At 36.8% G+C, this 12,297-nt stretch overlaps 1 protein-coding gene across 2 annotated transcripts in view; it reads right to left on the bottom strand.

The window, feature by feature from the left end:
• The window catches only part of SLC25A21 (solute carrier family 25 member 21), a 520,681-nt gene that overhangs the window by 284,003 nt on the left and 224,381 nt on the right, over positions 1 to 12,297 (bottom strand). The gene's annotated exons all lie outside the window — the stretch shown is intronic.

Raw genomic sequence — 12,297 nt, 5'->3', positions numbered from 1 at the left:
TATTTTATTTTTTGCCGGATTTCAATCAATTTTTATGGTAGGACTAAGCTTCTAAGTAGAGTGCTGTGTTTTTAAAAAAATAATGGAAGCACTTTTCCAAACTTTACCATGGTTAACTAATGGGAGGTCAATGTTGTACATTATGGATCCATGTTAATCCTCCGACGTATTTATCCACAATGCATGCACATTTAGGTCTCGGTTAGAATGAGTAGGTATGTGTATTGCAGGCTCTCATTAATTCATAACAGCTTACATTGTGATTTTTATTTGGCATCCTACTGTGGAACCCAGTTGAGAATGCCGAACTACTCAGCTAAACCTTTTCAAATCCGTGACTCTCCATCTGGTTATTCAATCAGAACAAAATCCCTGCAAAGAAAATCCTCTTCCTAAAATGTACCCCATTTTCCATTTTCCTGTCTAAGAATCATTCTGGAGAAATGTGAACAGTTTGCCCAGTTGTTCAAGGAGTTTATCTGCAGGAAAAACTAACACTATAAATATCAACAGCACTTAAATGGAAGTGAAGAAAGAACTCCCTCATCCTGCATAATGGCGGGCTTGTTAGAAATAACTACACAGAGAAAATGGAAATGGAATTTATTATTTTGGAGCATTTTTTGAAAACTTGAAGTCACTATAAAACAATCTCATATGACTCCATTGACATATAAGGAATAGCTACATTAATAACATGATATTTTATAAAAAGTTCAAAGTAATGGTAATTTAGTACCTAACACCACGTAAGGCCTCCATAAAAAATAAAATCTGCTCTAAACAAGCAAGCATATTCTTGTAAAACTAAACAACTCTAGCAAGCAAGATGCTTGGACACAGTCATCTACAGTAAATATGTGTCAAATGAATACTGAAATATCTCACTCCCAGTTCATGGGACTTTTGTTCCTATCAAAACGGTAGAGAATTAGATTCCCATCTTAAGTAGTTTTTAACAAGGGCTTTTATAGAGATACTCTATTATGTTTTAAATGTGTTTTTCATTGCTTTAGTTCATTGACTATCCCTGTCTTGGAGAAGAATGGGAAAAGTAGACATTGCAATTATTTTTTTCTTCTTAAAAGATAAGTCTGTTTCCAATTAGAGACTGTTAGATAAGAGAAGATTTGGGGGGTGTGACCAAGGGAAAGTGATAGGAATTGTATGGGTTAGAATTAGAAGGCTTGGCTATAATGTTAAATCGAATAAACATCTTGTAAACATTGGATGCTGGAAAACATCTTGAGTTTCTAAATAAAAAGTGGTTCTGTAATTCTTTTACCATTAGGATAGAGAAAAAAGTATTTAAGGGGAAAGGATGAAAGTCACCTTGATTGACTTAAAAAGAATTATGACAAGAGGTTATAATATAGCTTTTCTCCAAGATGCCTACCATTAATTCTTTCCTTCCATGTATGTGCAATCATTCCTCCTTTGAAAGCTAGAATCTATTCTACGCTCATGAATCTAGGCTGGTCTAGAACTACCATGATCAATAGAATAGGACACCGTATAACTTCCCAGATTAGGTTATAAGAACACTTGTAGCTTCCACCTGGCTTCTTGGAACACTCACTTCTGGAGGAAGCAACCACTATGTAAGAAGTCCAACTACTCTAAGAGTACCATGTCTTGAGAAAACCCAAGACAGCCACATGCAGAGGCCTCTTGAGAGAGAAATGTCCAACTAGTCCTTATAGCCTGGAATGTGAGTTAAGAAGCCTTCGGATGACTGTAGCCCCACCTGCATCTAGCTGCACTCCAAGTGAGAACCACCTTGCTGAGTTTATCAACCCCTCAAAACAAGAGACATATTAATAAATTGTTGCCTTAAGCCATTAAGTTTTGGCAAGCTAAAGAACACCACACAAAACCACCATCAGTCAGGTTTTTCAGAATAACATTTATCATTATTCTATTGCTGAACATTAAAAAACAAAGGTGAGATTTTAGAATAATATAAAGTAGAAACCAATGTTCACCATTCTACAACTTGCTAAAATCAGAAGACTGAGAGTCATGATAAACTCTTCCCTTTCATTCAGTCCCCTCCTCTAATCACCAAGTTCTCCAGTTAACCTTGTTAATATCACTTGATTTTCTGTACTCTTCCTCATCCGTATTGCCATTGCCTTGTATAACATTTGAACGTCTCGTTTAAATTACACAACTAATGTTCCTTCCTTCAGACCATCTAAACCCTCTTCAAACCCCTGCTCTACCACCCATAACACAACCCCATATCTATCTATCCTTCACATTACTACCCTAATAATCTTTTCACAGCAAACTCCTCTCACCTTTCTACCTAAAATCCTTCAATGGCTCTCAATAACGGTTACAATGAGTTTTAAATTCCTCAATCTAACACATGAGGGCCTTCATGATCGGGCATCCCCCTGCCTCTCAAGTCTTGTCCCCTACCATCTCCTCCCCATACGCACATCCTACCATATCAAACTCCTTGTAGCCATCTGAGGGAGTTAGGTACCTCTGCAATGATTTACCCAAATGCTCTGCATTCTGCTGACGACACCCATTCCTCTGCTTTTTAATCTAACTCCTACTTGTTCTTCAAAATTCAGCTCAAAAATCACCTCTTTTAGGAAGGTTTCCCTGAATTGATCTATCTAATTTTGACACCTCTCCTTCAGACTCCCATGGACTCATGTGCTTTTCCGCTTGTTAAGTTCAGTGCACCCTAAGATAGTTTCCTGAGTCCCTTATGTAAAGTATGGGAGACTGCGATCATACCTGACACATATCAGGCCTCAATAAACATTCCTTGAGGGAATAAATGGACTATTGAAAGCCATGATATTTTCATTTACACAGTGAAAATCATAAATATTACTTCCAACTGTGAGTATAAAATCGTTTCTCTGAGGAGGGGCACACGATTCAAACTAGAGGTAAATGAGAAGCTTCTCGGAGGTCACTGTAGCAAGGATGAGGATAACTTGCCAGATAGAGTGGAGAGCAAAAGTGTCCTAGCAGAAGGAGAAGCCTTCACAAAAATGTAGAAGTAGATTAACAGAGTTCAGGAAGCATAAATAGATCAGTGTGGCGAATGCTTGTGAGGCTGGTATGATGGGCAGAAGCCAGAAGATGGGGGTGGGGGGGTTGGGGGAGGAGGTGCTCTTAGAAGGACATTATACATTATTATGTTGGCAAGGGGGAGCCAGTACAAGATTTAAACCAGAAGAGAAACATTGGGGTTACAGGTTAGAAAGCTTAGTTGTGGAAAATTGATTCAAGGAGGGATATAGAGAGCAGAGAGGTGTGGTTAAGAGTCTAATTCAGTAATTCAGGTAAATTTAAAAGACATGGAATTAGAATTCACAAGATTTGTTAACTGTATATAAGGGAGGGGCAACTATAAGTCTTCTCAGAATTTTGCTCTGTGTCATTTTGTGGTTTGTGATGTCAAATTAAAATAAAGTTAATTTTCAAGGATTTTTGAGAATTTAATCATGTATTTTGAGCTAATTAGAGATGTTTTGTAATATGAAGCATGATGTTTTGAAAGGGATGTTTCTGACACTAGTGTCCATTTGCTATGAAATAGTCATGAAATATAATTCTTTTGGATTATGCCATGGATTCTCTGTGTGATCCCAAAGAGTCATTAAACTTTCTGCACCTCAATCTTGCAAATTTTTCCATATAAGTAAGAAAAAATATATGCCTCCCAGATAATTCAATGAAACAATTTAAAAGGAAATTTGCCTGTGTGGTAATTTCTGTTTCCAAAAGGCAAAATGAAATACAATCTCAATTTCCTCCTCTATTAAAAAATTTTTTTTGAAGAGAAGGCTTAAATGATTTCAAATGGCCCCTTCAGCTCTAAGATCAATAACTCCGTAAGTCAAAACACTTGGTTGGAGCTACATTCTACCCAGATCAGCGGCTGATCCTCAACAAGAACCAAGGGATTTATGGTGGAGGTAGGTTGTCCTATTTAAGCACTTCCTGCTGAGTGAAGTAGTACTTCCTTTTATTTGTCTTAATAGTCTAGCTCTTTATCGTGCTACTTTTCAATGAGGTGTTTTCATTTGTTTAACAAATATTTATTGAGTGCCTACTATGTGCCAGGCACCACATTAGTTGCTAGAGAAACAAAACTAAATGAGACATGCTCCCTTTCGTTACATTTTTAAACTGTAAACCATGTTCAAGCCAAAATCCATCATCTTATAAAGTAATATTTATCATGTACATGATCCTGCTCTAGGAACCATGCCAGGCTACCCCATTAAACTTGATGGGCCTGAGAATAGTAAAACTATACACTGTATAATGTATTTATAGTATATAGCAAGGCAACAAGGTCCCCTGAGAAGGGAAGGCAGGAAAACTGAAAAATCATCATGAGTGCACTAGGAACTCATAGAACATTCGCAAACTCCCTTACTACTTTGTGACTCCATTTCTTTACCTATAAAATAGAGATAATAAGGCCTACTTCTAATATTCCTCACAGGATATTATAAGGATTAAATAAGTAAAAGCACATTAACTACTTCAAGCCTTAAGAAAAAACACTAAATAAATATTAGGTATTGTTGTTTGGTAGCATTACATAAATTACATTAAAGTTAAAAGCCTACTGTAGTTATTCTAATGGAAGTTTATATCCCAAGATGAAAGCATGGTTAGTTGAATAACTAAAATCAGGACACACCCCAATCAGATCTAGTTAAAAACTAAAATTAAAACTGGAATTCGCTGCATGACTAAAAGATGGTTCCTCACATAGGACAGAACTTACAAGATGTCTATTTTGTGTCTATAAAGTTGGGAAGGCAAGCATGAGCCCCACCTGGGTTGACCACTCTTGGATTTTAAAAATGAATCTTCATCTGGTTGCAGCTTTCATAGAGAAGCTCACTTGGTGGGGATCATGCCTCCGTTGAATATTATGCTACCAGCTCTCCAGTGCCAAAACAGGGACACCTCCAAACCAGGGTATTTGATGTATGTCAACTTCAATAGCCAAATCATTTGTTAACCTTGAGAGGCTGACTGTAATGGAAATCAATGGTCTTTGCTCAAATACTTTACTTAGGTTTTGTTCAAAAGTTCTATTATAAAATATCCAGGCTCCAGAAGAAGACAATTTCTCATGAAATTTTTCTGGCTAATATATCCAGAGCTAAGGCAGACACTAACACCAAACAGAGAAGATAAACTAATAAAACCTCCACCCACCTCCACATTAGACCTATCTCTAAGCTCAGTAAGAGTAATCATAAAGCTATTCAGTGCCCTCCTCAAGTCCATCCTGGGATGGAAAGCTTACTGATTAGGGAAACAACGGACTTAGCAATATCATGGTATCTCTTTCTCTTTTTGCTTCTGTGCTGTAACTAGGAGGATAAAAAAGAACAGAGTGGGGTTTCTTTTCTTTTTTTTTTTTTAATCTAACTCACAATTCTTCTTTTAGTTACCAAAAGAGGAAATGAATAGAAGAGATGGGCGATGAGACATTTGGAACCTAAGATTTTAGCAGCATAAAGTTCTCTGATGCTAAGCATGGCTGAAAGATAAAAGCAAATCTTCAGAAATGGCTTTTGACTACAAGCTAGCATTCAGGGAAAGTATTAAATAAAGGGAAAAGATTAGTTAGAAAAACACAAAACTTTAACTAGATTCTTTAAACTTCAAAATAGTGTTTTTAAAATTCATATCTGTTTAAACCCAAATTGTTTTAAAAAGAGGCTTATTTGGACAAGTGGAAATTACATTATTATTAATCTTTTAGGACATGAGTTAAGAACTACTGTCTAAATCTCAGGCAAAACTATGCCTTTTCTATTCATTATAATCCAGGGAACCTCACACACTTTTTCTGAAAGGTGAATAAATCTCTTACGAAAGGTGAATCTCTAATAATTAAAGTATCTAAGCAAAAGCAAGCCCACAAATTCTTGAGTTCCACAACTTTCTGAGCAACACATTCCAGAGTCTTAAAATTCTCAGACTCAAATTCTCCCTTACACCAAATCTGTATCTGTTTTATCTTGGGAGATAAAAAAATTAAAAATATAAAATCCCTTGGGAATTAACTGCTCATTTATATTAAAGCTATAAATCACCAGCCACAACCACTGACTGAAATTAATGATACTAGTTCTTATGTCATTTCCACTTAACTTCTAATTCTCCAGGACTCACAGGGTGAAAAGAAGGTAATAGAACACTCTGCTTTTAGTTTACAAAATACAATTGTGAAAATGCTCACTCTTGGTCTCTAATTAGATTTTACACACACACAAAGTAGAGGAGCTGAGATTTTGAAACTTTTTATATGCTTAGTGTCTTTTATTCCCAAAACTTTAAGATTTATTTATTAACATTTATTAAGCACCTACTATGTTTTCTAGGCACTATCTCCATCTTAGTAGCCTCACTTTTTCACTTTTATGAGTTTCACTCCACAAGATACTTCAAACAACCTACCCAGCACTACCCCTGACAAATGAATGAATTACTTAATGAATCAATATCCAGCAGCTAAAACCTCACGGTTTGTCCCCTTTCTCCTGAGGGCCATCACCAGAACTCTCAGTAATCTGTGAGCATATTTTAAATAGGGAAATCCAGTCTAAATTCCCTATTTACCACTGACACCTACAAAGAACTCTTCAGGATCCTAAAGCCTTGAGCTAGTGTAGACTTTCTAGCTGCCTACACAGTATGCAGAATGCTGTTCTAGCTAAGTCCCTTAATGTTCCACAGGGATCTCCTCACAGGATAATTCAGAATCATAGTTAATTTCTTCGTTCCACATCTTGCCATTTCAACTTGTCCTGGCATGGAGCAAGCTGTTGACAAACAGGGGGTTGACCCAGAGCTTGACTTAAGTGGTCCCCCTATTCCCCAGCCCCAACTCTAATATGGTAACTGTTTTCAAGGTATTCTCTCACCTGGACTATGTGAAAGACGATGTCACTGTGCACATTATAATTCTCTTTCTGAGAACTATATTATTTTGTAGAAGCAAACAGGATCATACAGGAGCCACCTAGCATCTACATTCATCACATCTTAGTGGAATAGATGCACATTATTTCATTATTGTCATTCTTTAACACTGATTAGATGATTTAACTCCAAGTTTTCCTCACTGCCATCTCCTTGAATATATCAGATTATAGTATATTTGATACAGAATAAAACACTGTTTGCAAAGCTAGCAAAGAAACCTGGAAGTGGGGGTGGGCACCCTTCAGTACCATCAGGATAAATGTTGTTTGTATCTATTTTGAGATTCTGCCACCCACCTCCCCAAAAAAGGTGATAGATTTTTCATCTTCTCCATTTTAAATTTCAGTGTCTGTAAAATAACATTTTTAAGCTTTTCTTTTAAAAGACGAATATATCTGGATCCTCTATTTTTAAAAAGGCCCCCTTAGAGAGTCCTAAGAGTTTAATGAGTAGAATTCTGCACGGTATGGATGTCAAGAAAGAAACAGTTTGTCTCTAAATGATGGGATAGTTACTCTAGGGTAAATTATTCCACATTTCCTTCAGCTACTGGTACTGGGTTTTTATCTGTCAATACCATCAGTTTTGCAAACCTCAGGCCAACAGTCAACAGAAGTTGAGAGAACCCCATCAAGGGCAATCAATCCTAGTCAGGCTAAAGAAATCTTTAGCACCTACATTTCTTCCAAGCTGAATCACAAACAGTCCACACCCATCATGATCCCTCTTCAAATAATTTCTTCATTTACCTGTGTGGCACTTCCTGAAAGTAAGGAATGGGCTTGACTGGATGAGCTATTATCTCATTAGGATTTGTGAAGGACCCAAACAGACTGGAATGCTTTTCAGGAGCCCCCCTCCCACATCCCGTCTCCATTTCCCATACCCTGGCCACCGTTTGTCCTGTTTGCCTTTTCTCAGTTTCTGTGTTGCTCAAGGCAGACAGATAAGCCCTTTAAATGATTACTATCACCCTGCATTAGCTTTCAAAGCCTCTGACAATTTTTCCATGTTTGGTAACTGATTTGTGATAGAAGTGTTGACAATGTAAAGCGATAACTCAATCACATACCAGAACTTCTCAGAATAAATGGAAATCACCCAAAGGCTCTCTGGAAATCTTTTCCTAAGGATTTCACCCACAGATCTGTTCAAGGCACATGTGGAAGGCAAGATCTACTTTCACTGCTGTTTAATCGGCAGGAATACCAGGAATAGTAATAAAGGTATACATACTGGGGTTTTTTTTGGCAGGGGTCAATATAATAGTTTTTAAATTGCTTTTATTTTTTCCACTTTCTCCTTTTAGATTATCCAGAAGAAAATCATACAATTTCTCAATCTGATACCCTAGAAGAATTACAAACTTTGATTTTCATTTAGAAACATAATAAATGCTTAAATGAAGGGAGATCAAAGCATAACGCTTCCCCTTCGCCCGAGGTTCAATAGTGTAACTCAGGGGTCCCCAACCCCCAGGTCGCGGACTGGTACCGATCCACAGCCTGTTAGGAACCGGGCCGCACAGCAGGAGGTGAGTGGTGGGCAAGCAAGCAAAGCTTCATCTGCGGCTCCGCATCACTCGCATTACCGCCTGAACCTCCCCCTGCCGCCCGTGGAAAATTTTCCTTCCACAAAACCGGTCCCTGATGCCAGAAAGGTTGGGGACCAATGGTGTAACTGGAGGTACAAGGACACAGCCAGAACTCTTTCTATGGTACGATGAGGACAGATAGATACTACATTTCAGCTTGAGAGACAAAAAAAAGAAAAAGAAAAAAAAAGGGCAGGAGAATTTAATGAATATTTGCTTCCTTCTCAGAGCACTGCTAAGTTTTTTTTGCTAGTTGATTGAATGCCTGTCACTGAACAAAAACCTGAAGTTGCATTGTAGAAACTGCTGTCTGACTAAACTGGAGCGATGCTGAAGGCATGTTGTCCCACATTGCCCCACATCGTCCCACAGTGTCTGGGGGCCCTAGGAAGAACAGCGCCACCGAACACCCCCCAGAAGTGGGCTTCCCACTTGGGCTAATTTGGAGTGGACAGGTGTGGAGAGTAGGAAAAAATAAAGGAAACCACGTCAACATAATTTTGGATCATGAAGAAAATAAACAAAAAAATGACAGGATAGAGTAATGGGGCAACGAGAGGATGGACTATTATAGATAAAATACTCTTATCAAATGGAAAAAGACTTAGCCATGCAATGAGTCAGAAGAGCAATCCAGGCACAGAATAAAGCAAATACAAAGTCCATGAGGTAAGAAAGAATAGAAAATGCTCAAAAACTCATGGTACAGAGGAAAAAAGGTTTTTTTGTTGTTGTTTTGATGATTGAGTTTCTAATGGATAGCTAAGAAATAAACAAAAGTATATAATAAACAAGCATGGATTAACTAAATATGTTTACTTTTAAAATTAATCTATTATTTCAGACATTTTCTGGAGAGAACACTTTATTATTATTGTTGTTGTTGTTGTTATTATTATTATTTTACTTATTTTTTTTCCAGGGACTAAATATGTTTGGCTTGTTTTTTCCTTTGAGAGCCCAGGAAAATACTGTGATAAGGCCTGAGTAATCTATATTTCTACTCTTGATTTAGATTATTTTCTCAAATACCCCTGAAAACATGTTGTTAAGCTGTAAATACAGGTCCCACTGTTGAATTTTTTTTTTTTTTTTTTTTTACTTTATCTTTCTCAGAGAAGCCTTCTCCTGGCAATACCTAGAAGTTTATTTAAACTGAATGATGGATGGCAACAAATCTGGTCCCCATGGCACAGGGTGGATGGTGCCCTGGGCTTTGACCAAGACTCCAAAGGAGTCTACTGATGTAGGACTCTCATTAGTCAAGTTTACTCGATGCCTGATGACACAGCTCTTCACAAGGCCAAGACCACCTTGTTTGTACGTCGGGGCAAAGTACTGTTGGAGACTATCAGGCTCTGGACAGTGTTAGAGGAGCAGGAAGGTTGCGATCCTTGGCACCTCTGTGTCAGCCCCTTCTATTCTGCATCCCACTCGGTTTTTGTCTAAATGCAGGATCAAAAAGGCTTTCTTCTGCTCGATGGATTTTTATTTTTCAATACATAATAATAAACGATTGCCAAACAATCAATGGGATCATTGCACAGCCAATCCAGTTTAATCACCAAGATCACATCTGGTTATTTTACTCATTTTAATGACCAAACAGGATCAACCATGAAGAAATTTTGGCTGTTTAAGCAATCAGTTAATCTCATAAACTTCTAAACAAGAACCTGATGAAAAACAGTCAAATTGGTGTATGTGTGTGTGTGTGTGTGTGTGTGTATGGCTTATGTGATGAGTAAAACATAAATTTATTTAAATAATAAATTATTTATTTCATTGCATCATGGAAATAGATTAACCTGTATTACATTCAGATTTAATGCTCTTGTGCTTAGATAATAACAGATTTGTTCACTTCTTTCAGCTTGCGTTTCTGAAAAGTTTTATGTAAACCAAATTTTTGCAAATCTAATCATGCTTTAAATACATTAACAGAATTTACTACTTAAATTATGAATCTGTGTATAATCAATGAAGTTCCCTCAAACACGTCTCTTGTGTAGAGCTGGAATTTCATATGACAGATTTTGCTTACTAGTGAGTTTTGTTGCAAAATTCTGTGTTTCCCAGATAACTTGTAACAATTTTTAGTAAATCTAAATTTATGGTCAGACTCATTTATGGAAAAATACAAGAAAGTCATGTTTCTCTGTTTCAAAGAAGTGAGGGTGGGGATAGCTTGTTTTTTCCTAATCCAGTAAGTTGGAACCAGAGGGGGGAAATGTAAATATGAATTCTCTATCATGCATATTTCCTTCTGTGAGGGGTTTCACTGCAATTTGACTGAAAAGAATATATTCACATGCATTGCTTGTTAAGATAGCATTTTTGTTAAATGGTTCTGTCAAGTAAACATAACTTATGCCCGTTTCTCATACCCATAATCTTCTTGTTGTCCACCTAAACCTTCCTGACATACCATCTCCAGGTTACCTGAGTTTTCTCAAATCTCCCACAACCCAGTCTCTCTGCTTTCTCTCACTTTCACAATCATCTGCCTCCTGTTGTCCTATGCGAAGAAACTTTTTTAAGAAAATGTATTTTATATCAAATAGATCAATGGGCCCTTTGAGGGGAAAGTATTCAATACGTACATACACATGTAAATAAGTTGTATACGTACAGTTTTGCTTACATTTTATTAATCTTACAAAAGGGGAAAAACAGATTCAGAAGACACGGGGAAATTTAAAGGATCAGCACCATTAGCAACACTTGGCTAGAATCGTAAATGAATGAACAGAAAACATGGACACTTTTAGTGACTAAGAATGTGAACTGTAAGAAATAAGGAAATCTAGTTTCTGATTCTTGTGCTTCTCTTTTTTATGCTCAGCGTTCTTTTTCACTTCAGACTTTCCTAAAGAGATCTGGGTCACCAATAGCTATCCGCAGGGTACAGAAGTAGACTTTAAAAATCACCTTAGCTCTCTCTGTACATACCTACTTTCCCACATGGTTTTATAGAAAGGGAATCTAAGAAGAAATTTTAAAATGTATACTCTAAAATGCTTATTGCAAAAGTTTCATAATTATACTTAAATTCAGCCAACCTTAAAAAACTACTATCGACAGTCTCTTTGATTGAATATGTTAAAACGTATTTTCCCACACAACTAAGCTAGTTTGGAGTTGAAAAAGAACAAAAATGCATTCAAAACCACTGACAGTTTTTTCATTTGGTTTCTTCCAAATTTAAAATGATGAAACTATATAGATTTCAAGTATTTAGTAAAATTTTCTCTCAGATTAAAAAAAGAAATATACTAATCTGAGTGTAGGTTTTTTGTTCGTTTGTTTAACGGTTGAGTTATGAACCCAAACTCCTAAAAACAGGAGTTTATGGTGGAAATGACAGCATTTTAACTATAAAGGCATGAGTGGTGTCCTTTTACAGACGCCTAAATCAAACACAGAAAAAAAGTGATGTGTTGCCAGGACATTCAGTGCACTTTCCTTTAGTTGCCATATATAGTTAATAGCCTGACATTTTTTTTTAAGAAAATAAATTGCAAAGATAGAAGCAACGCATAATATCTTCCCATGCAACATATCAAAAACAATGAATTTAATCATTCTGTGGTCTGGGTTGAATTCAACACTGAAATCTTTTATTGAACTTCACAGCAACAAAGAATTTCAAACTTACAGATGACCATTTTGAAGTTGGAGAGAATGCTGACCATACTATGATGGTCTGA

Source organism: Phocoena phocoena, chromosome 2 (assembly GCF_963924675.1).
Source record: "Phocoena phocoena chromosome 2, mPhoPho1.1, whole genome shotgun sequence".
NCBI classification, from domain to species: domain Eukaryota; kingdom Metazoa; phylum Chordata; class Mammalia; order Artiodactyla; family Phocoenidae; genus Phocoena; species Phocoena phocoena.
The sequence above is the reverse complement of the archived record's forward strand: the minus strand, read 5'-3'. Positions and strand labels throughout refer to the sequence as shown.